General features: G+C 46.4%; 1 pseudogene; it reads left to right on the forward strand.

Annotated features, from left to right (window-relative positions):
• The first annotated feature begins 4,423 nt into the window (after positions 1–4,423).
• On the forward strand, positions 4,424–5,576 carry LOC147971355 (uncharacterized; annotated as a pseudogene).
• Positions 5,577–14,284: the final 8,708 nt, after the last annotated feature.

The raw sequence follows: 14,284 nt of genomic DNA on the forward strand, positions 1-14,284 counted from the left end.
AGAGAGAGAGACGGTGAATAAAACGGCAAGGGTGAAGGGGGGGAGGAAAACGAGAGGCAAATGGCAAATAATGTAATGCGGGAGATAAGGATTGTGATGGTACTTGGTATATTGACTTTTGCGTAGACTCCCCGGCAACGATGCCAGAAATCCTTCTTGCTACCTCTTGAGCACTGCGTTGGTTTTTCCCCAAAGAGGAAGGGATGATGCAGCAGAGTAGCTTAAGTATTTCCCTCAGTTTTTGAGAACCAAGGTATCAATCCAGTAGGAGGCTACGCGTGAGTCCCTCGTACCTACACAAAACAAATAAATCCTCGCAACCAACACGATAAGGGGTTGTCAATCCCTACACGGCCACTTACGATAGTGAGATCTGATAGATATGATAAGATAATATTTTTTGGTATTTTATGATAAAGATGCAAAGTAAAATAAAAGCAAAGTAAATAACTAAGTATTGGAAGATTAATATGATGAAGATAGACCCGGGGGCCATAGGTTTCACTAGTGGCTTCTCTCAAGAGCATAAATATTCTACGGTGGGTGAACAAATTACTGTTGAGCAATTGACAGAATTGAGCATAGTTATAAGAATATCTAGGCATGATCATGTATATAGGCATCACGTCCGAGACAAGTAGACCGACTCCTGCCTGCATCTACTACTATTACTCCACTCATCGACCGCTATCCAGCATGCATCTAGAGTATTAAGTTAATGAAAACAGAGTAATGCCTTAAGCAAGATGACATGATGTAGAGGGATAAAATCATGCAATATGATGAAAACCCCATCTTGTTATCCTCGATGGCAACAATACAATACGTGCCTTGCTGCCCCTACTGTCACTAGGAAAGGACACCACAAGATTGAACCCAAATCTAAGCACTTCTCCCATTGCAAGAAAGATCAATCTAGTAGGCCAAACCAAATTGATAATTCGAAGAGACTTGCAAAGATAACCAATCATACATAAAAGAATTCAGATAAGATTCAAATATTGTTCATAGGTAGACTTGATCATAAACCCACAATTCATCGGTCTCAACAAACACACTGCAAAAATAAGATTACATCGAATAGATCTCCACAAGAGAGGGGGAGAACATTGTATTGAGATCCAAAAAGAGAGTAGAAGCCATCTAGCTAATAACTATGGACCCGTAGGTCTGAGGTGAACTACTCACACTTCATCGGAGGGGCTATGGTGATGATGTAGAAGCCCTCCGTGATCGGGGCCCCCTCCGGCGGAGCTCCGGAACAAGCCCCAAGATGGGATCTCGTGGATACAGAAAGTTGCGGCGGTGGAATTAGGGTTTTGGCTCCGTATCTGATCGTTTGGGGGTACGTAGGTATATATAGGAGGAAGGAGTACGTCGGTGGAGCAACAGGGGGCCCACGAGGGTGGAGGGCGCGCCTGGGGGGGTAGGCGCGCCCCCTACCTCGTGGCCTCCTCCTTTGTTTCTTGACATAGGGTCCAAGTCACCTGGACCATGTTCGGTGAGAAAATCACGTTCCCGAAGGTTTTATTCCGTTTGGACTCTGTTCGATATTCCTTTTCTTCGAAACCCTAAAATAGGCAAAAAACAGCAATTCTGGGCTGGGCCTCTGGCTAATAGGTTAGTCCCAAAAATAATATTAAAGTGGATAATAAAGCCCAATAATGTCCAAAACAGTAGATAATATAGCATGGAGCAATCAAAAATTATAGATACGTTGGAGACGTATCAGTATGTGAGTTCTTTATGACTAATATTGAGTCCATGGATTATACGCACTCTCACCCTTCCACCATTGCTAGCCTCTCTAGTATCGCGCAAGTTTCGCCGGTACCATAAACCCACCATATACCTTCCTTAAAAGAGCCTCCATACCTACCTATTATGGCATTTCCATAGCCATTCTAAGATATATTGCCATGCAACTTTCCATCGTTCTGTTATTATGACACGCTTCATCATTGTCATATTGCTTGCATGATCATGTAGTTGACATCATATTTGTGGCAAAAACACCTTTCATAATTTTCATACATGTCACTCATGCATCATTGCACATCCCGGTACACTGCCGGAGGCATTCACATAGAGTCATATCTTGTTAATAATTTTTGAGTTGTAAGTAAATAAAGTGTGATGATCATCATTATTAGAGCATTGTCCCACTGAGGAAAGGATGATGGAGACAATGATTCCCCCACAAGTCGGAATGAGACTCCGGACGAAAAAAAGGCCAAAAAGGAAAAAAGAAAGAAGGCCCAAAGAAAAAAAATGAAAGAAAAAGGGAGAAGGGACAACGCTACTATCCTTTTTCCACACTTGTGCTTCAAAGTAGCACCATGATCTTCATGATAGAGGGTCTCCTATGATACCACTTTCATATACTAGTGCGAATTTTTTATTATAGAACTTGGCTTGTACTCCCTCCGTTTTTCTTTTGTTTGCGTATAAGAGGAATCCCGAATACCAAGGACAGCTGCTAGAGTAAAATTCTGGACTATTTTGCCCCTGACTTAGCATGCGCTGCATGGAGGAGTATAAATGTTGCATGTAGTCGAGTCCCGCGCCTTCTAATGCGTTGTGGCTGCTGATTGGCTGCCGTTTCGTTTCTCCTCGTTCTCTCCCCCGCATGCACAGCTCTTGAATCATGAAGCATCGCTTCCCTGCACCCGTAGAGCGCCATTTTTCTGGTTCAACGAAAACGCAAATTTTAGCTGTGCGCCAATTTCCATTCCCTCCAAAACTGTCTTGGCGCCATGGAATTTCAGCTATAGCGCCATGGACCTTTGAAACCGAGAGTAGCATGCTTATAAATTCGTCCACGCCATGGAAGAACTCTGCACTTTTCTCCTTTGTTTCTCACCCCCCCGGTTCCCTTCTCTGAGTATCCGATGGCTAATCTGGACCTCAACGTGCCCATAAACTGGGATGAGGTCGACGAGCAGTACGATGGCGATGCGGCTGACCTGCAGTATGTGTACGTCTTCGAAGAGGGCGACGATGGTAAGCTTCGTTTTGTACCAGTCCGTCCGCCCTTTTGATCGCAATGACCGGTGTCCCATTGTTTCGTAGAGCACGATGGTGCGCATGACGGCGGTGCCCCTGGTGGAAACGAGAGTGGTGGCAATGGCAGCGCCCCATGCGATGATGCGGACGACGTCGTCATCTACGACGGCGCCCCTGGCGGAAGCGGGAGTGGCGGGGCTGCGGAAGGAAGCAGCAGTGGTGGCAGTGGCAGCACCAGCGCCGTTGATGGGAGCGGAGGCCGTGGTTGCGGGATTGGCACACGCGGCCGAAGTCGGTTAGGGCTGGCCGGCCGTGGACGAGGCAATGCCGTCCGCGGCGCAGCAGTTCTTGGCAATGCCGGCAGAGGCGAAGCATATGTGGCCATGACCGGACCTGGCAGGGCTGGACGCGGCGACGCAGTACGCGGCCGCGCTCATGGAAGGTTGGGGCTCCCCGGACGCGGTCGAGCTCTTCCTGGACCTGTGCCTTGGAACGGGGTGGGACGAGGACATGGAAGAGTCGAGCACGTACGTGGACGCCGGCGACTTGGCATGGCAGGGCGCGGTCGAGGGCGTGGAGTTATTGACCTGAACCGCATCGCCGGTGAGGACGATGAAGATGCACATGTCACGGGTGGTGACGCTGGCCATGATGGACATGACAGTGGTGGAGAGGAGGGGCATGGCACGGATAACCCCGGACATGGTGAGTAACTCCCTGACAAGTTCAATTTCTTCCCTTCAAAATGTGTTCACTAGTTCATGCACTCGTAGCTTGTGGTATAGTGGATAAAGTTCATGGACTAATTGTCTTGTTAGATTCATGGAGTAATTCATTAGTTATTAAAAGAAGTTCATGCCATCGTTTAATTCATAGACTTCATTAGTTAATTCAATTCTGTAGATAATCATGGTGACGCTAGCGATGATGGCCACGGCAACGCCAACGCCGGCCATGCCGACGCCGGACATGATGGCCATGACACTGGCGGCCATGCCAACGCCGGGAATGATGGTAAGTGGTCTTGAAAAACGTTCAATTAATCCATGAAAAATGTTCAATTAGTCCATCAACAAGTTTCCGTCAACCTATGTAGATGAGGGCAATGGAGGTGCGGAAGATGTCGAGCATGACGGCGCCGGCAATGACGTTCATGGTGAGTTCTTTACAAAGTTCAATTCGGCATAATGCAATTGGGTTTAAAAAGCTCAACTAGTCATGAAAAGAATATGTTTTCCTAGCCACTAACATCTTTAGGTTCACTATTGCAGGCGCAGATGCGAACAACGCGCGTGGAGTACAACCACAGGAATGGAGTGATGAAGCTAAGCTAACTGTCTATGGCATGTTGTTGCAGAGGACTACGTTGGGGATTTTGAAGCGAGGAGTAACAAAGGAAGTTTCTCATTTGTCCGGTATGCCCCAGAGGACCGTACAAGATGTGTGGAATAAGGGAAAGTTATATGGTGGCTTGCTTGGAGTTGTAAACAAGAAGCCTAAAAATTGTGGCCGCAAAAGGATAAATATTGCCCCGGAGGCCATCAAAGCTGTCGAGAAGAGAAAGAGAAACTGCCTCAGAGATCTTGCAAATGAGTTGAATGTGTCGACAACCACGCTTTGGAAGCGGTTGAAAGAGGGGAGGCTTAGGCGTCATACCAATGCCATCAAGGGAACTCTCACCGATGAAAACAAGAGGAAGAGGGTTGAGTGGTGCCTCTCGCAGTTGGAGGAAGATAGCTTGCCGGAAGAACCGAGCTTCAACGGGATGTACAATGTCATTCACATAGATGAGAAGTGGTTCTATCGCACCAAGAAAACACTCAAGCTTTACTTGGCAGAAGGTGAGGAGGAGCCGGAACGTTTTACACAAAACAAGAACTATATAGAGAGGGTTATGTTTCTCGCAGCTGTAGCGCGTCCTCGGTTTGATGTGGATGACACCATGACATTTGATGGGAAAATTGGAATATGGCCCTTCACTTTTGAGGAGCCGGCTAAGAGGGATAGTCAAAACCGTCTAGCTGGGACAATCGAAGGTTATCCCCAAGGTGACAAGGGATGTTAGTAGAGACTTTTTGGTGAACAAGGTTCTCCCGGCCATCAAGGCTAAGTGGCCTCCATCTGAACGTGGGCGTCCTATATTCATCCAGCAGGATAATGCAAGAACTTACGTGAATGTTGATGATCCAGTTTTCCTTGCTGCAGCACGGGCAGACGGGTTTGACATTCGTTTGGTGTGTCAGCCACCGAACTCGCCTGATCTTAACATATTGGATCTAGGTTTCTTTGCTGCCTTACAGTCATTGTTTCAAAAGTTGTTTCCAGGTTCAATCAAGGACATAGTCAAGAAGGTATGCGAGGCATTTGAGCAGTACCCAGCAGAGAGGTGCAACAGAATATTCCTCACACTCCAATCCTGCATGTGTGAGGTTTTGAAGGACAAAGGAGGCCAGCACTATAAGGTGCCGCACATGAGGAAGCAAGCCCTTCAGGATCTTGGTATTCTACGGGTGAAGTTGCCTTGTGCTCGATCCATTGTGGAGGCAGCGAGGTTGTTCTTGCGAGAGTAGTGCATGGTGTGTTGTTCATGTAAACATCCCATGTAATCCATATTTTGAGTTATCGAGCCATTGTGGAGGCAGAGAGGGCGTTCTTGCTTGAGTAGTGCATGGTGTAATCCATCTTTTGAGTGAGATTAATGGAACCATATTTTGCTTCTGTTTGATGTAACCAGATCAAGTAATCATGTCCTCACTATAGTCCTAGTTGAACAATCTCCATGATCATGCAAAGTTCAAACAAAAAACATCACATTGGTTCAACAGAAAACATCACATTACTTGATAAAATCCAAACATAAATCCATACTACATCCGGCAAAAAAATGCTCATACATGAGCATGCTCCATACGATAGCAAAGTTCAACAGAAAACAACACATTACTTGATCAAATTCAAACACAAATCCATACTACATCCGACAACAAAATGCTCATACATGACCATGCTCCATACTGTTCAAAAGTTCTACAAAAAGCACCACACATTGGTAGATCAAATCTAACATGATTTCATAATGCTTCTGGCAGACAAATACTCATGATTTCATGCCTAATACCTTCAGCTCCTTCTGGCACCGAGAATTCCACCGGTGGTGGCAAACTGTCTTCCTCCGAGTCAGGAACATACAGACGAGATGGGTCGATGTGGCCGTCCTGGTCGCCCTCCGTGCCCGCCAGCAACTCAAAGAATAGATCACGAACCTTTTTACCGTCATCGCCACCGCCGTACTTCGCCCGCTTGTTGCCGCTATCGCCGCCGTACTTCGCCCGCTTGTTGCCGCTATCGCCGCCGTACTTCGCTCGCTTGTTGCCGCTCTCGCCACCGTACTTCGCTCCCTTGTTGCCGCTGTCGCCACCGTCGGCGAGCGCACACATCACGTCGGCGAGCGCATGCAACGTCCCGACGAGCGACTGCACAGTATCAGCCAGCGAGTGGACAATACCTGCGAGAGCTTGGACGCCCCCGTGCGCCACACGGTCGCCATTGTCCGCCTGCACGTTCTGGCCATCCTCCGGGATGGCATGGCCGACATCGTGGCTGTCCTCCGCGAGCGCCTGCAGGTGGCCATCGCCTGCCTCGTCGTGGCCCTCCTCTGGGCGCGCATGGCCGACGCCACGGGCTTGGACGGCGTCGTCGCCTTCCTCCTCTTGGCCGGCGTTGTCGACCACGAGCGCATGGCCATGTCCGTCGCCGTCCGCACCTATGGTTTCTATGCTGTAGATTACAGCATCTTCTTCGATTGGTTGGCTCTCTCCCCACAAGCACGGGTTGAATCCATCGTTGGCCATGGGAACAAGCAGACTGGGAGAGTGGAGGGGGCGATTTGTGGAGGGGAGCGTAGGGAGACGAGAAGGCGAAGCGGAAGAGAGGGCTGCGCCTAGTTAATGCAGCGGCTGCGTGGGAAGACGAACGAGAGGGGTAGTATTGGAAAGATTGGGAGAAAAAAGACTAGGCGCAGACTAAAAGCGAAAAAACAGCAAAAAGTTATACGCAAACAAAAGAAAAACGGAGGGAGTATATTCCAATGATGGGCTTCCTCAAATTGCCCTAGGTCTTCATAAGCAAGCAAGTTGGATGCACACCCACTTAGTTTTTTTTGTTGAGCTTTCATACACTTATAGCTCTGGTGCATCCATTGCATGGCAATCCCTACTCACTCACATTGATATCTATTAATGGGCATCTCCATAGCCCGTTGATACGCCTAGTTGATGTGAGACTATCTTCTCCTTTTTGTCTTCTCCACAATCACCATTCTATTCCACCATATAGTGCTATATCCATGGCTCACACTCATGTATTGCGTGAAGATTGAAAAAGTTTGAGAACATCAAAAGTATGAAACAATTGCTTGGCTTGTCATCAGGGTTGTGCATGATTTAAATATTTTGTGTGGTGAAAATAGAGCATAGCCGGACTATATGATTTTGTAGGGATAACTTTCCTTGGCCATATTATTTTAAGAAGACATGATTGCTTAGTTGGTATGCTTGAAGTATCATTATTTTTATGTCAATATTAAACATTTATATTGAATCTTATGGATCTGAACATTCATGCCACAATAAACAAAAATTACATTGAGAAATATGTTAAAAAGCATTCCACATCAAAAATTCTTCTTTTATCATTTACCTACTCGAGGGCGAGCAAGAATTATGCTTGGGGATGCTTGATACGTCTCCAATGCATCTATACTTTTTTATTGCTCCATGCTATTATATTATCTATTTTGGATGTTAATGGGCTTTATTTTACACTTTTATATCATTTTTCGGACTAACGTACTAGTCGGAGGCCTAGCCCAAATTGCTTTTTTTTGCCTATTTTAAGGTTTCGAAAAAGGAATATCAAACGGAGTCCAAATGTAATGAAACCTTCGGGAACATGATTTTCTCAACAAACATGATCCAGGAAACTTGGAGTGGGCGTCAAGAAACAACGGAGGAGGCCACGAGGCAGGGGGGCGTGCCTACTGTTGGAAATATGCCCTAGAGGCAATAATAAAAGGATTATTATTATATTTCCTTGTTCATGATAATTGTCTTTTATTCATGCTATAATTGTGTTATCCGGAAATCGTAATACATGTGTGAATACATAGACACCAACATGTCCCTAGTAAGCCTCTAGTTGACTAGCTCGTTGATTAATAGATAGTCATGGTTTCCTGACTATGGACATTCGATGTCATTGATAACGAGATCACATCATTAGGAGAATGATGTGATGGACAAGACCCAATCCTAAACATAGCACAAGATCGTATAGTTCGTTTGCTAGAGTTTTTCCAATGTCAAGTATCTTTTCCTTAGACCATGAGATCGTGTAACTCCTGGATACTGTAGGAGTGCTTTGGGTGTACTAAACGTCACAACGTAACTGGGTGACTATCTCCGAAAGTGTCTGTTGGGTTGACACGGATCAAGACTGGGATTTGTCGCTCCGTATAACGGAGAGGTATCTCTGGGCCCACTCGGTAATGCATCATCATAATGAGCTCAAAGTGACCAAGTGTCTGGTCACAGGATCATGCATTACGGTACGAGTAAAGTGACTTGCCGGTAACGAGATTGAACGAGGTATTGGGATACCGACGATCGAATCTCGGGTAAGTAACGTACCGATTGACAAAGGGAATTGTATACAGGGTTGCTTGAATCCTCGACGTCGTGGTTCATCCGATGAGATCATCGAGGAGCATGTGGGAGCCAACATGGGTATCTAGATCCCGTTGTTGGTTATTGACCGGAGAGCCATCTCGGTCATGTCTACATGTCTCCCGAACCCGTAGGGTCTACACACTTAAGGTTCGGTGACGCTAGGGTTATAGAGATATGAATATGCAGTAACCCGAAAGTTGTTCGGAGTCCCGGATGAGATCCCGTACGTCACGAGGAGTTCCGGAATGGTCCGTAGGTGAAGAATTATATATAGGAAGTGCAGTTTCGGCCATCGGAAGAGTTTCGGGGGTCACCGGTATTGTACCGGGACCACTGGATGGGTCCCGGGGGTCCACCGGGTGGGACCACCCATCCCGGAGGGCCCCATGGGCTGAAGTGGGGAGGGGAACCAGCCCATAGTGGGCTGGTGCGCCCCCCTTGGCCCACCCCCTGCGCCTAGGGTTGGAAACCCTAGGGTGGGGGGCGCCCCACTTGCCTTGGGGGCCACTCCACCCTTGGCCGCCGCCCCCCTAGGAGATCCCATCTCCTAGGGCCGGCGCCCCCCTTGGGGAGCCTATATAAAGGGGAGGGAGGGAGGGGCAGCCGCACCCTTGACTCTTGGCGCCTCCCTCTCCCCTGCTACACCTCTCCCTCTCGCAGAAGAACGGCGAAGCCCTGCTGCATCCACCACCACGCCGTCGTGCTGCTGGATCTTCATCAACCTCTCCTCCCCCTTGCTGGATCAAGAAGGAGGAGACGTCACGCTGACCGTACGTGTGTTGAACACGGAGGTGCCGTCCGTTCGGTACTAGGATCTCCGGTGATTTGGATCACGTCGAGTACGACTTCCTCATCCCCGTTCTTTGAACGCTTCCGCGCGTGATCTACAAAGGTATGTAGATGCAATCCGATCACTCCTTGCTAGATGAACTCATAGATGGATCTTGGGGAAACCGTAGGAAAATTTTTGTTTTCTGCAACGTTCCCCAACACCTACCCCCTAGGCGTGCTCTCCACCCTCGTGGGCCCCCTGTTGCTCCACCGACGTACTTCTTCCTCCTATATAAGTCCACGTGCCCCCCAAACATCAAGGAGAACCACGAAAATCTAATTCCACCGCCGCAACCTTCTGTACCCGAGAGATCCCATCTCGGGGCCTTTTCTGGAGCTCTACCGGAAGGGGCATTGATCACGGAGGGCCTCTACATCAACTCCATGGCCTCTCCGGTGATGTGTGAGTAGTTTAGTTCAGACCTACGGGTCCATAGTCATTATCTAGATGGCTTATTCTCTCTCTTTAGATATCAATAAAAAGTTATCCTTGATCTTCTTGGAGATCTATTTGATGTAATCTTCTTTTGCGGTGTGTTTGTCGAGATCCGATGAATTGTGGGTTTATGATCCAGATTATTTATGAACAATATTTGATTCCCCTCTGAATTCTTCTATGTATGATTGGTTTATCTTTGCAAGTCTCTTTGAATTATCAGTTTGGTTTGGCCTACTAGATTGATCTTTCTTGCAATGGGAGAAGTGCTTAGCTTTGGGTTCAATCTTGCGGTGTTCGATCCCAGTGACAGAAAGGGAAACGACACGTATTGTATTGTTGCCATCGAGGATAAAAAGATGGGGTTTATATCATATTGCATGAGTTTATCCCTCTACATCATGTCATCTTCCTTAAAGCATTACTATGTTCTTATGAACTTAATACTCTAGATGCATGCTGGATAGCAGTCGATGTGTGGAGTAATAGTAGTAGATGCAGAATCGTTTCGGTCTACTTGTCTTGGACATGATGCCTATATACATGATCATACCTATATATTCTCATAACTATGCTCAATTCTAACAATTGCTCGACAGTAATTCGTTTACCCACCGTAATACTTATGCTCTTGAGAGAAGCCACTAGTGAAACCTATGGCCCCCGGGTCTATCTTCCATCATATTAATCTTCCAATACTTAGTTATTTCCTTTGCCATTTATTTTACTTTGCATCTTTATTTCTCTTTATCATAAAAATACCAAAAATATTATCTTATCATATCTATCAGATCTCACTCTCGTAAGTGACCGTGAAGGGATTGACAACCCCTTTATCGCGTTGGTTGCGAGGTTCTTATTTGTTTGTGTAGGTGCGTGGGACTTGAGCATGATCTCCTACTGGATTGATACCTTGGTTCTCAAAAACTGAGGGAAATACTTACGCTACTTTACTGCATCACCCTTTCCTCTTCAAGGGAAAACCAACGCGGTGCTCAAGAGGTAGCAGTGGCGGACGGAGGAGGGTGTGGGGCTTCGCGGGTTTTGCCGGCCTCGGTGTATGAATGGGTGGGCGGATGGGATGGCAGTGGGGAACCATGGCTTAGGGACGCACTTGTCCGAAATGTGGGGTAAGTTATGAAAGTACCCCCACAGATTTGAGGTGGTTCTTTCGGTTCAGGGGTATCATGGGCATTTCGCGTGTCGGGATTTCACAGGATGTGGGAGTTTTCGCGCGCGTTGTAATTTTGGAATAGCAAGGCGCGGAGTTGTCGGAGCACAACGAGACAAAGATATATCTTAAATATTTCGGGCTAACAAGGCGCGGGTTGAAATTTCCAAACAAGTCTAACGTGTACTGTACCAAATCAATTCGCACTACAAATGTCATTCAAAAACTTTGAATTCATGTTATGTTCAATTAAAATATTTCGCTACTGTATAATGCATGCAACCTAGTACTCAAATGAACGTTTTAGTGCATTCCAAACGTATATACTACCGCTTCAATATGAACTAAATTTGAATTTGTTTCTCTATTTGAATAAGATCTACAATAATGATTGTTGTGAAGTCAAAGCATTTGAATTCGTTTCTCTGTTTTAATAAGATCTACAATCGTCATTATTGTCAAGTTAAATCATCGTTTGTGTATTATCTTCACAGCACACCACATGATTAGTCTCGAGTTACATATGAACTATGTGTACTATATGAACTCGAACTCGATTTTTTGAATCCACTTTATGTTGATTTCAAATCATAGTAGATTTCAAGCTCTAGCTAGATCTTCACAAACTAAACCATGTCTCATATGTATAATGTGTTTATCACATTATGTATGGTGCCCCGCCCCCTACGCCTACAAGTATTTAGATGTGAGTTGCAAACATCACACATTACCACAACTTCAAATAAAATGTGAGAATGTTCGATATATAGTATTGTTTAGATTGTTCGATATTTAGTTGTAAGCTACAAATGCCACAGATTATCACAAATTAAAATAAAATGTGAGATTGTTTGATGTATAGTATGGTTTAGATTGTTCGACATTTAGCTATGAGTTGCAAACGCCATGCATTATCACATTATGGTATAACATGTGCAAAACCACAACACGCGTATCACCGCTATATTCATGCGTGCATATGTTTAAAACACTATGATCTCCTATTCAAATATATGAATCCACTTTCATATCAAATTATGATCTTTGTTAGTCTCTTACACCCACACAATCCTCTAACCTTTGTAGCTACCACTAACTTTCTCTCGTGCATGCACACGCCCTCCTCGTGCTCGCCCTCCCTCAGCATTCTATCCATCGAGCACATTCATTTTTTTCTTTAGGTCGTTCTCCCACAGTCTCCACAACTCCTTTCCGACACACACCGACCGATAAACCTCTCCAGCGATGTCTTCCTACAACATACACATGCACCTTCAATCTCCTCCTTTATGTGTCCTTGCCTTGTGTCTCTCTTACGGTCCCACCCGCGTGTAGACTCTCGCCCCTCTTTTCATCGATCTCACAACCGCACACTCCTCCCCCTATCTAGCTAGTAGCTGGGCCTCTCGCACCACCTCCTAGCTCCATTCTCTCTGTCTATCCGTCTCACGGGGCCTTATTTGACTCTAACAAATGGACGCACACCGACCAATCTCCCGCTATACATATAGCTAGCTAGGTCCTTATAACTCGTTTTTCCCATGCGTCGATCGATCTACCTCATTAGTTATGTCTCTCCCTTCCTTCGACAAACAACAATTGATCTACCGATCTAGTTAGGTTTGCTTACCAAACACATGGTTCCCCTTCATCATCCATGGATGTGTCCCGACAGATCTATCATGCACAGGCACACACAGAAACACATCCCCACTCTTATTGATAATATTGCAGTTCCACCCTCAGTTTGTCTAGTAGGCCTCTCCCACCATCTTTGAGAAGCAGCTCCATCACCCATCCAGCACTCTACCTCTCTCCCTCCCTCTCTCTTTCCTCTCTCTCTCTCTCTCTGTCCCATCCTATTTCCCGTCCTTCAGTTATGTATGGATGTCGATCGATCATCCTCAAGACGTAGCTGGGTCTCTCCTTCTCAGCACACATACGAGTCATTCTACCTCTATAGTTAGGCCTCTGCCTACCCCTCCCCCCACCCCTCCCACACACATAGACTGATACATCGAGCGCTCTAGTCATGTCTCTATGCCACACAAAAACTTGACCTGTGCCCTCTGACATTCCGGTAGCTAGGTCAGTCGCCCTATATCTTTGACTTGCACACACACACAATTTCAATGGCTCTCTTCATCGATCTCGCACCCACCCACTTGATCCTCTCTTCGACTCTATCGATATCTATGACCCCTCCCTCTCTTCTCGTGGATCGCCTGACCCTCTATATATGATATGGGTAGGCCTCCATTTCACACACATTGCATGCAAAAATTTGTTTGAGATGTCATTGACACATATTCCCACAAATACATTCACGAAATCAACCTCCCCCAAACAAAAAAACACTCATGAACGCACAAGCCATTTGTCTAGGTTTGTATCTCTCACACACACCCACATAGGTGGGGGACGTGCACGAAGAGAAGAGGTGCACACACGATGCATGTACTCCCGTCTCTTTCCAACCACACCCGCGCAGGTACATGGTGGAGCTCATTTCTATACGAAAAGGCAGCCCATGTGGTAATTTGACACGTGTACTGGTTGTCCACTAGATGGAGGGAGGATCGTCTACCACGGGTGAACAAACAAATTGTGACTTGACGCGTTATGTTAAAAATGAGGCAAACCATGTGGGGCCTACCTTAGAGCCAAGGCTCTATACACTGGAGTACTTTTGATGTGTCCCGTCAACTCATAGAACGAGGAGAAGCTTGCTTGTATGCCGTCTCCCCCGCCCTCAGGCGCGGTGGCTCGCAGGATGAGGTGAAGCTTTCTTACTACACCTTACGCCCGCTCCCTCACCCACGCGCGCGGTGGCTCGCAGGACGAGGAGAAAATTTTACTAGTACTCCCTCCGTTTACTCCTCGTCCCTACCTAGGTTAGAGAGATTATCATATTGTTTGGAATATATGTCCTTTAGTAGATTTCAATATGAACTACTAGTACATACTCCAAACACTGATGTATATAGACGTATTTTAGAGTGTAGATTCACTCATTTTTCTCCGTATGTAGTCCATATTGAAACGGACGTAATAGTACGCACTCTCCCTCGCCCCTCGACCCTCGACACATGGTGGACGTGCAACAATTCATTC

The sequence above is a fragment of the Triticum urartu genome, chromosome 5A (genome assembly GCF_056163025.1).
Source record: "Triticum urartu cultivar PI428250 chromosome 5A, HENAU_Tu73, whole genome shotgun sequence".
In the NCBI taxonomy this organism is placed as follows: domain Eukaryota; kingdom Viridiplantae; phylum Streptophyta; class Magnoliopsida; order Poales; family Poaceae; genus Triticum; species Triticum urartu.